This window comes from Ranitomeya imitator, chromosome 2 (assembly GCF_032444005.1).
Source record: "Ranitomeya imitator isolate aRanImi1 chromosome 2, aRanImi1.pri, whole genome shotgun sequence".
NCBI lineage: Eukaryota > Metazoa > Chordata > Amphibia > Anura > Dendrobatidae > Ranitomeya > Ranitomeya imitator.
Window position 1 is genome coordinate 802,426,907 of NC_091283.1, and position 12,410 is coordinate 802,439,316.

Sequence of the window (12,410 nt, forward strand, 5' to 3'; positions counted from 1 at the left end):
CAGGGATCTTTCGCTGAGGGTTCTGTCTGAATCACGTATTCAGAAATTTACACGGAAACCCCGTTGCAAGCGCTGAGCATAGAGCGCAGGATAAATGTGAGAGCCAAGCCTTGCTGTGATCTTTTGGAGGCAGAATGAACAAATCAACAGCAGGTGAAAAATTGGTTTTATTTATTTTTTTATGCCGTTCCTCATGTGGTATTAATGATTGTGATTAGAAGACTTTGTTCTTGGGGTCGGTGCGATTACAGCAATACCAGACTTATATAGTATTTTTATGCTTGGCTGCTGTCACACTAAAAGACATTTTTTTTTTCATCGCCATATTTTGAGAGCTATACTTGTGAATTTCAAGAAATTTGACTCAAACTCGATCCTCCATGGATTGATCAGCTCATCTCTAATGTGCACCTAAACTCCCAAAAACATTAATGAGCTGGAGTGATCCGTTCGCAGTGCTGGATATCTTAACATGTACTCCACTTTTTGTTTTAATGTGGGAATCTATCAGGGGCATGTAGGAAATAAGGCAGGAGACTTCTTGCTATTGCTTGCTATTATATTTGCATATAGATCTTTCAATGTGCTAGAAAAAGAATACTCACACATAAGACGTTGTGAAAGTGCACTTTTACTATTTCCTAAAAATCATACAGAGTTGTTGGTTTCATACTTATTTTCAACATAGATTATAAAAATGTAACAACCATAAGATTCGCTGTAATCATTTTAATTGATTTCGTGCTTTTTGTGTTTTATGCATTCTGGAGCTGTAAAGGTCCAGCCATCACATTGATTTCCTCATGGTGATAGGCTTTAGCTGCTCTCTTGCGTCTTCTTATACATCCTTGATGGCAACGAGAGTTGGCACTGCCCTCCTTGCACACCACAAGCTTGCACTGAATGTATACATTGGAATGTTTTTTTAAAAAGGTGAAGGCTTTAAATCCAAAGCGGACTATGTTCTTTGATGGGGACTGGTAGCGACTGTAATCCGGGACTTTACTACACCTGAAATAACATGGAACAACATTAATGTTTATTATTATGATACTGTAGATAAAAAATTAATAAACTTTATCTTTGAACTAGCTGAAGAGCCCGGCGTTGCCTGGGCATAGTAAATATCTGTGGTTAGTTATAGCACGTCACTTCTCTTATTTTCCCATCACTCCTCTCATTTTCCCAATCACATCTTTAATTTTCCCCCTCACATCTCTCATTTTCTCCCTCACACCTCTCATTTTCTCCCTCACTCCTCTCATTCCCGCCTAACACTTGTCATTTCGACCTCACATCTGTCATTTTCCGATCACTACACTATTTTCCCTCACTCCTCTCATTTTGCACTCACACCTTTTCATTTTCACCTCACACCTCTCATTTTCACCTCAGTATATACATGTTTGTCATCTCCCTTATATATAGTATACACCTGTATGTCATCTCCTGTATATAGTATATACCTGTATGTCATCTCTCCTGTATATAGTATATACCTGCTGTGTGTCATCTCCCCTGTATATAGTATATACCTGTATGTCATCTCCTCCTATATATAGTATATACCTGTATGTCATCTCCTCCTATATATAGTATATACCTGTATGTCATCTCCTTCTATATATAGTATATACCTGTATGTCATCTCCTCCTGTATATAAGTATATACCTGTGTGTCATCTCCCCTGTATATAGTATATATCTGTGTGTCATCTCCTCCTGTATATAGTATATACCTGTATGTCATCTTCTATATATAGCATATACCTGTATGTCATCTCCTCCTGTATATAGTATATACCTGTAGGTAATCTGCTCCTGTATATAGTATATACCTGTGTGTCATCTCCTCCTGTATATAGTATATACCTGTATGTCATCTCCTCCTGTATATAGTATGTACCTGTATGTATATTTGTGTGTCATCTCCCCTGTATATAGTATATACCTGTGTGATCTCCTGTGTTAGACCTCGTTCACACGTTATTTGCTCAGTATTTTTACCTCAGTATTTGTAAGATTAATTGGCAGCCTGATCCCCAGCCAACAGGAAGCCCTCCCCCCTGGCAGTATATATTAGCTCACACATACACATAATAGACAGGTCATGTGACTGACAGCTGCCGTATTTCCTATATGGTACAATTGTTGCTCTTGTAGTTTGTCTGCTTATTAATCAGATTTTTATTTTTGAAGGCTAATACCAGACTTGTGTGTGTTTTAGGGCGAGTTTCGTTTGTCAAGTTGTGTGTGTTGAGTTGTGTGTGGCGACATGCATGTAGCGACTTTTGTGAGATGAGTTTTGTGTGGCAACATGCGTGTAGCAACTTTTTGTGTGTTGAGTTGCATGTGACAGGTTAGTGTAGCAAGTTGTGTGCAGCAAGTTTTGCGCGTGGTGAGTTTTATGTCTGGTGCCTTTTGAGTATGTGCAAGTTTTGTGTGAGGCAACTTTTGCATGTGGTGCAAATTTTGCGTGTGGCGAGTTTTCCATGAGGTGAGTTTTGCACTTGTGGCGCGTTTTGCGTGAGCCTAGTTTTTGCATGTGGCGAGTTTTGCACGTGGTGAGTTTTGAGCAGCGACTTTTGTGTTTCGACTTTTATATGGCGAGGTTGCTGTATGTGTGGTGAAATGTGTGCTGAGGGTGGTATATGTGTTCATGCACGTGGTAGTGTGTGGCGCATTTTGTGTGTGTGTTCATATCCCCATGTGTGGTGTCGGGGCCCCACCTTAGCAACTGTACGGTATATACTCTTTGGCGCCATCGCTCTCATTCTTTAAGTCCCCCTTGTTCACATCTGGCAGCTGTCAATTTGCCTCCTACACTTTTCCTTTCACTTTTCCCCATTATGTAGATAGGGGCAAAATTGTTTGGTGAATTGGAAAGCGCGGAGTTAAAATTTCACCTCACAACATAGCCTATGACGCTCTCAGGGTCCAGACGTGTGACTGTGCAAAATTTTGTGGCTGTAGCTGCGACGCCTCCAACACTTTTCATTTCACTTTTTCCCCATTATGTAGATAGGGGAAAAATGGTTTGGTGAATTGGAAAGCGCGGGGTTAAAATTTCACCTCACAACGTAGCCTATGACGCTCTCAGGGTCCAGACGTGTGACTGTGCATCATTTTGTTACTGTAGCTGCGACGCCTCCAACACTTTTCCTTTCACTTTTTTCCCCATTATGTAGATTAAAGGGACTCTGTCACCTGAATTTGGAGGGAACAATCTTCAGCCATAGGGGCGGGGTTTTCAGATGTTTGATTCACCCTTTCCTTACCCGCAGGCTGCATGCTGGCTGCAATATTGGATTGAAGTTCATTCTATGGCTGAAGATTGTTCCCTCCAAATTCAGGTGACAGAGTCCCTTTAATCATAAGTGAAACACAAGCCCTGAAGCATATGTTTTGATGCCACAGATAACACAGCCAGAATTCTGAGTGCAGGCATTGTAATAGATATTGGATGGGTTTACACTTTCCAACCTGCTGCATTTGGCCACCAATAGGCTGTTTCTTTGCTGATTGTTCAATTGCTTGTTTAAGACAAGTGCCACATTTAATAAGAACAAATACTGTAATGATCAGGAATTAATTGTTCTGTGCATACTGGCTGCATTGTTCTTGACAGCTACAGTTCCTGTTTTGGTGATGTGCTGCAGAGATCAATGACCTTTTAAGCAAATCAAAGGATCATTTCACATCATGAACAAGTGCTTTGCTCATTTGTGAAGTTATTGGCACCCTGTTTACAATTTATAGTGTAATTGCACTGTTACTTGTATTTTTATGTAACATCACAGATAATAACACAAAATGATAACTCTAATAATAACTTGCAGCTGCCTGTCAGACAGAAAGAATGGTCTGCTGCTAGTTCCTACAGAATTTAATTTGCTGGGCAATGCGTTTATATTGCTTCCCACTGCCTGATGTTCACAGGTGGACCTTGGTCCTGCTCAGTCCTTATTCACATTGAGGTCATTCTTGACACATGGTAAGGTTTTAATACTAGAGTTTAGGACCGTCCTGTCTGGGTATATGTTGACACTGGTGGGATGGCTTTTATGCTTTTATGCTTTTTTTTTTAAATCAAAACAGTGTTTACTAACTACCCCATGTTATTTATATGCACTATTGCTTTTGGCTTTCTTATACCTGGGTGTATGTGCATTATGTTTCTATGTTAGAACTCGGTTTACTTTTATCTACTTATATGCTCTATTGTCAGCGTAATTTGACCCTGTTTGTGGTCACATACGTAGAGAACATCTGTGATAACTGGCATTGGCAGAGGCAATGGCAGTAAGCATATGGCAGCACTATTAAAGGACTGTGCCAGAAAAAAAAATTCAAAATATCACCGAAAGAAGGCAGCCGAATTTACTAACACCAGGTCACTATATAATGCACTACAGTATGCAGCACGCTGATGTTCTGTGATGTTTTTGAATTTTACATTGTTTTCAGTGGGTTGCTTTTAATTTTAGTGCTGGGACTCTGATAAGGAATTAAAAACCCTTAACAAAGCAATACAAAGCAGAGTCCTAGACCAAGAGAAAAAAACCAAAAACACAAGGACCCCTAAAATATAACTTTTAATATATAAAGCTAAAAACACTTTGTTCCAAATTTAAAAACATTAATAGAAATATAAATATATACACAAAACCACAGGGATAAGTGTAGTGTAGACTAACCTATATGGTGCCCTAATGCTGTTCGCTAACTAATTTTTCTGAGTTTTTTTCATTTTTTTCACTATTTTTGCTGATTTTTTTTATTACTTTCATTTTTTTTGGGGGGTCACTGGATTTTTGGTACATGACTTGTTAGGGACCACAGGGAAAACTTAGGGCTATCAGGGCCAGTCGTCATGGAGCAGGGGCGCCAACCGCAGAAACTTAGGGTGCCAGCCTCCGCAAATAGGTAGCGAACAGCATTAGGGCACCATAAAGGGTCAGTTAGTCCACACTACACTAATCCCTGTGGTTTTGTGTATTTATTTATATTTCTATTAATGGCTTTAAATTTGGAACAAAGTGTTTTTAGCTTTATATATTAAAAGTTATATTTTAGGGGTCCTTGTGTTTTTGACTCTGATAAGGAACCTTGACGTGACTTGTGAATTTTCGCAAACATTTTGACCAACACTAGTGATGGGCGAACGTGCTTGTATCACATCTTATCGGTGTTATCCAATTATCTTGGGTGTGCTCGTATATTATGCTCGAGCCCTGAACACATGTGGGAATTCCCTAACAAACAGACAATCTTTGCATGTGTTGCGACTGTCTAGCATCCATGGTGACTTGAACATATTATCCGAGCAAGCCCAAGATACTCAAATAACACCCAAACATGCTCCGATAAGACGTTATCAGAACATGTTCACTCATCATTTATCCACCACCTGATCCATTTTTTGCATCATTTTTTGTTGCACGTTTTTTCAGCTTTGGTGGCTGCAACCAGGCCCATTAGTGTTGGCTGAGGGAATTTGGGGTGCACTTACATAGTGCTGGCTAGTCCACCTGATCTAATAGTAAGGCTGTGCACTATACGTATATTAGGATTCAGTGAGAGAAACCCAAGAAGTGGACCCTCTGGGTCACGGCTACAGAACCTCCGAGGACGAGTGGACCAGATAGAGCCACCCCCATACAGGGAGTGTTTGGACCAGGCCCAAGGAGGATGAAGCCGCAACTGCCGGAGCCAAAGGGGCAACCAATAACTGGACTAAGGAAGAGGAGAAGACTAGATGAAGTCACAACCTCAGAGGAGATAGAAACAGCAGAGGCACAGGAGTGGCTAGGATGGCAAAGATACAGGACCGTCAGGAACGGCAGAGACGCAGGACTGGCAGGGATGGCAGAGAAACAGGACCAGCAGGGATGGTAGAGACACAGGACTGGCAGGAACGGCAGAGACACAGAACTGGTTGGGACGGCAGAGACACAGGTCTGGCAGAAACGGCAGAGACACAGGACAGGCTGGGACAGCAGAGACACAGGACTGGCAGGGATGGCCTGAAACCAAAGCAGAGTCACAGCGAAGAGAACAGAGACAGGGAGCCAAGGAACCTAAAGAAGTGCCAGCCAAAACTAGCGATGACCATAGACACTAAGGCGTCATACCTGGGAAGACACAGGGAAGAAATACCCAACGGGCGCCACCATATTGGGGATGGAGCCACCGGGTCACAACCTCCCAGAAGCCACAGCAGTGAGAAGAGCGCGTCTGCGCATGCGCAGATCGCCGAATGGACAAGCACCAGAGAATCCAGATGGAGAGGAGCGAGGAGGAGCGTTGAGAGCGCGCCGGCCAGAAAGATTGGCTCCTTATCCATGTGTATTTATAATACTAGGCATGCGCTTCATTTATGAATGGAAGGTATGTGACTGGTTGTTTCATCAGTATTTTGCACCTGTGTTGCCTCTGGTTTTATCATGGTGGACTGCTACATCATGCAGTGCATTAATATTGTGTCTTAGTGTTGATAAACAGATCAGCCTTTTTTCTGTGATTTTTTTTGCTGTGTCAAGCAAGCGATTGCAAGCGCTCCTCGTCCGTGCATACACAATTACGTTTATTTATCACAAAAGAAAAAAAATTAGCTTTGAGAGTCAATGTACATGCACTAAAGTTAGAACCCACAATCCCAACGAGCAGGAGACTGAAGAAAGCTTGAGTGTGTGAAGTGGGAAAGAATAGGTCTGGCCTTATTATGTGTACAAATAGTATACCAGTCAGTATCCCCCCACTATAGCCCTGAATGATGGAAGTTTGAGTGACTGTCTACTATATAGTTTTGTGTTTGCATCATGGAACCAGTGTGTCTGGGCTCTTCCAGTGAAATTTTGCACATTGATCTCCCATGATTGTACAGTACAATATTAGTGATATTATCATCGTGTATTTGTTACATAAATGAAAAACATATAATAAGGCATAATTATAAAATTATAAAAAAGAACACTACTTTACCCATTGCGAATAATATAAAAAATATTTCTTGCAAAGTCAAACTCATCAGCGGATGCCACACAGGTGTCTACAAATAGGACCAGGGAAGGGTCAGATGTACGCAAGGTGGCTTGCAGGTATAATATCTGATTTAGCTCCACATAGTATGGATGCTGATTTACTGGATAGATATAATTTGAGGACTGGAAGAATATCAGATCTGCAGAATACTGGCCATATTGGATTATTGTGCTTGTTATAAAGTCATTTGCCGTGTACATGCCTTCCACTAGAGTGTTTTGGTAGAACCGACATTTAAAAGTTAGGCATAATTTTTTTTTGTAAATGACGATTGTGTTGGCTGATTGGGTAGTCAAGCTGTTTGTATAACTTATTATCTCATTTTCATCCTGTAAGAAAGAAAATAGACTGTTGGAAATAAGCAATTACATAGAAACATATAACTTCTGGTCTTCTTATGATGATGTCCTTTATAAAATGAACAATACATAGATAGGTACGGCATCAGAACAAAATAGTTACAATTAAAGATGAGTGAGTATATTCGAGCGGATTTAATTCTACCCGAATATTACAAAAACCTACATTTGCCAAGATGTGACATTTTTTGTAAGTTGCTTCCGCATGGATTTAGCAAAATGGCAGCTGGTTGGCCAACATTTTCCTAAATCATAAAGGTCCATCTAAAGGTTAAGAAATTTAAAAAAAAAAATACATATACTCAAGTCACAGCTTGCCTCTCAGGCCCCTCCACTCTTCACTATTCCCTGTCTAGACCTCAGCTCTTCTTCCTATCACTGTCGCTAAGGGCTGAATGCACGTGAACTTATATGTGTAGCATAGAAATGTGGAGATTACATATTTTTTTGGTTTGTGTGGGTTTTTTTCACATGTTATGCTTATTAAGCTCTAAAATACATAATAAGAGACATTTGCGGAGAACAACTTTTGGCTTGTGACAGGGATAAGAAGACATGGCTCTGAGGAGCAGATGGCAACAGAGGGGTTGGTCAATATAATTATTTTTTACATCTTACTTTCTAAAAACCCCAGAGAATAAAAAGATACGTTTGATTCATGAAGAATAATTTTGCTGTAAATCAAATTCCCCAGGAAAATCTTCACAATTTGGAAAATTTGAATTTTCAAAGATCTTCTCATCTCTAGTTAGAATGCGTCAAGTCCCTATGTCTACCAACTTCAACATTGTGTACCCATTTTGTACCATTCAGTGGCCCATTAGGAAGGCTGTTGTCATCAAGCACAGTAACTCATTTTTAAAATAGTTAACAAAATAAGTTTTTGCAATGCTATATAGTCCTTACCATATATTTAGAAGTCCATGATGTCACAGAATACTAATTTAGGTCTACTAACACTAATTTTACATTTACACTTATGTAAAATGATAGATACCAAATTGAGAATTAGTTTTTTTACGTCACTGCCTAACAAATATTGCAGATGGTACACAGAAGGATTTGGGGCTATTTCCTTAGTTCTCTGACAGTGGTGCAACCCTTTTTGTCCTGTCGGTGGTTCTCAATAGATACATTTTCATACCTGTCTTACGGTCAGACATCCATCATAAGGAATGTAAAACTCCAGCCAATTTGCTACAACTTGAGGATGACACTGAGGATCATTCAAAAATATATTATTTGTAGAATATCCCAGTGACAGAAGGTACCAAGGTGAGATTCGTAGTCTCATGTAGTTTGGATGGCAATAGAGTTCGACTATAAAAAAATTGCAAAAAAAGATTTATATTAAGACCTTGCAAGTCTGACAATGTGGTTACAAAGAAATCTAAACAAGTTAATCAGTTAAATTAGACATCGACATATATGTAGTTGCAAGGTTTAAGAAAGTATTAGGATATACCTAACCCCTTAAAGGGGTTGTCCGGTCCAAATTGATAACTCGGTAGTAACTCTGTGCAACTGCAGACTAATGAATCCCACCAGCCATGCATTGTGTGCTGCGGTGATTCGCCAGTTTCTGTGTTATACATACTCCTGGCCAGTGGTCACAGCCTTGCTTCCATACATGGATGGCTTCAGAAGTGGTGTCCGGTGCCTCCATGCAAAGTGGTATAGGATCCTATGTGGATAGGCATGTTGCTTGTGGTCCAGCAACAGACACAGTCGTACCTTCCCCACATAATCGCCATCTGCTTGCAACATAACCAGTATTTTCACTTCTTCGCCCCTTACCAGACGCCAACACACTTTCTAATTGCTTGGTCTCTGGAAACCAATTTTACTTGATTGATTGAAAATACATTTTTTAGAACAAAAAAATGTGGTCACCTGTAGCAGGCCAAGCTTTTTCTGTAAAAAAAATTTCAAAGCACCGTAATTTTACGCAAAACAGGTTAAACTGTATCTATGACAAGTCTTTTGTTTTTTTGACTCCCTGTAGCAGGTCAAGCATTTTTTTTTATTTAAAACCACCATAATTTCAGGTTAAACTGAGTGATAACAATAGTCAGGAGGTTCTCATGGCTTTAGTCCATTGACCATGGACTACAAATATGGTTGTTGGACTAGAGTCCTGCGAAACTTTTTGCTCAACTCTAGCAAATAGTAATAAAATGTTAGAAAATATAATAGAGGGAAAATAAGCTTCAGTAACATGCAATATCTATGTTATTAATCGATTTTCCCCCCAAAAAATCTCTTAATTATCTCTTCTCTTAATTATTTTAATAAAATACAGTACATTACTTTTGCATTACAAAGCATTGACATTTATAAAGTACAGTAATTACAGACTTGTGGCTATTTGACTAAAAAGTAGAAAAAGTTTTAAAAATAAATTATACCATTTTGATTGCTGGTAAAGATAGACAGGTATGTTGCAAAGAAATAGAATCCTTCTCTATTAACCAGTTTGATCACAATGCTTATGCTGTTAGTTGTGGAGGAGAAATCTCTTCTATTTGTTCTGCAGAGGTCTCCAAGTAAAGCTGATTCATCAGACGTTCCATCATAAACTGATAAAGACGATGACTGACAGGACTGTGGATTCTTCATTCTAGTTATGAGAAATTCAGCAATGCAATTTAAGAAAACAAAATTTAATATTAAGTGCTTCTATGCATTAGGCACTTAGTAATTCATGGTTCATGTGGAATTTTTGAAGGGGAGCACAACCACAAACCGTAAAATTTGTTATTGAAGGTCATTTTCAATTTCAAACCTAAGACTTAAAACTGTGAAATATCAATAATAAATAGGAAAAAAGTGATTGTCCTAAAAAAATATTTTAAAATTAGTCACAGTCTGAGATTACAGTAGCTTCCAATAATGTCAGCTAAAAGTGACCTAATAATAGTAGTCATCTTTCTGTTTTTAACCCCTTTCTGCCATTAGACGTACTATTGCGTCCATGTGGGGTGGGCTTTACTTCCCAAGGACGCAATAGTACGTCATATGCGATCGGCAGCGCTCACGGGGGGAGCGCCGCCGATCGCGGCCGGGTGTCAGCTGTTTATCGCAGCTGACATCCGGCACTATGTGCCAGGAGCGGTCACGGACCGCCCCCGGCACATTAACCCCCGGCACACCGCGATCAAAGATGATCGCGATGTGCCGGCGGTACAGGGAAGCACCGCGCAGGGATGGGGCTCCCTGCGGGCTTCCCTGAGCCCCCCGCAGCAACGCGATGTGATCGCGTTGCTGCGAGGGTCTCACCTCCCTCCCTGCTCCCTCCAGCCCCGGATCCAAGATGGCCGCGGATCCGGGTCCTGCAGGGAGGGAGGTGGCTTCACAGAGCCTGCTCAGAGCAGGCACTGTGAAGGCTGCAGCGCTGCATGTCAGATCAGTGATCTGACAGAGTGCTGTGCAAACTGTCAGATCACTGATCTGTAATGTCCCCCCCTGGGACAAAGTAAAAAAGTTAAAAAAAAATTTTCCGAATGTGTAAAAAAAATTAAAAAAAATATTCCAAAATAATGAAAAAAAAATATATATTATTCCCATAAATACATTTCTTCATCTAAATATAAAAAAAAACCAATAAAAGTACACATATTTAGTATCGCCGCGTCCGTAACAACCCGACCTATAAAACTGTCCCACTAGTTAACCCCTTCAGTAAACACCGTAAGAAAAAAAAAAAAAAACGAGGCAAAAAACAACGCTTTATTATCATACTGCCGAACAAAAAGTGGAATAACACGCGATCAAAAGGACAGATATAAATAACCATGGTACCGCTGAAAGCGTCATATTGTCCCGCAAAAAACGAGCCATGATACAGCATCATCAGCAAAAAAATAAAAAAGTTATAGTCCTGAGAATAAAGCGATGCAAAAATAATTATTTTTCTTGTAAAATAGTTTTTATCGTATAAAAGCGCCAAAACATAAAAAAATGATATAAATGAGGTATCGCTGTAATCGTACTGACCCGAAGAATAAAACTGATTTATCAATTTTACCAAACGCGGAACGGTATAAACGCCTCCCCCAATAGAAATTCATGAATAGCTGGTTTTTGGTCATTCTTCCTCACAAAAATCGGAATAAAAAGCGATCAAAAAATGTCACGTGCCCGAAAATGTTTTCAATAAAAATGTCAACTCGTCCCGCAAAAAACAAGACCTCACATGACTCTGTGGACCAAAATATGGAAAAATTATAGCTCTCAAAATGTCAGTGATCTGACAGAGTGCTGTGCAAACTGTCAGATCACTGATCTGTGATGTCCCCCCCTGGGACAAAGTAAAAAAGTAAAAATAAAAAATTTCAAATGTGTAAAAAAAAATTAAAAAAAATATTCCAAAATAATGAAAAAAAAAATAAAAATATTATTCCCATAAATACATTTCTTTATCTAAATAAAAAAAAAAAAAAAACAATAAAAGTACACATATTTAGTATCGCCGCGTCCGTAACGGCCCGACCTATAAAACTGGCCCACTAGTTAACCCCTTCAGTAAACACCGTAAGAAAAAAAAAAAAACAGGCAAAAAACAACGCTTTATTATCATACCGCCGAACAAAAAGTGGAATAACACGCGATCAAAAAGACAGATATAAATAACCATGGTACCGCTGAAAACGTCATCTTGTCCCACAAAAAACGAGCCGCCATACAGCATCATAAGCAAAAAAATAAAAAAGTTATAGTCCTGAGAATAAAGCGATGCCAAAATAATTATTTTTTCTATAAAATAGTTTTTATCGTATAAAAGCGCCAAAACATAAAAAAATGATATAAATGAGGTGTCGCTGTAATCGTACTGACCCGAAGAATAAAACTGCTTCATCAATTTTACCAAACGCGGAACGGTATAAACGCCTCCCCCAAAAGAAATTCATGAATAGCTGGTTTTTGGTCATTCTGCCTCACAAAAATCGGAATAAAAAGCGATCAAAAAATGTCACGTGCCCGAAAATGTTACCAATAAAAACATCA

General features: G+C 39.5%; 1 long non-coding RNA gene across 1 annotated transcript; it reads right to left on the reverse strand.

Moving 5' to 3' along the window:
- Positions 1–852: 852 nt before the first annotated feature.
- On the reverse strand, positions 853–8,701 carry LOC138665860 (uncharacterized). Its single transcript, XR_011318533.1, has 3 exons — positions 8,548–8,701; positions 6,985–7,373; positions 853–1,011 (listed from the first exon to the last, which is right to left on the reverse strand). It is a non-coding gene; the product is annotated as an uncharacterized lncRNA (long non-coding RNA).
- Positions 8,702–12,410: the final 3,709 nt, after the last annotated feature.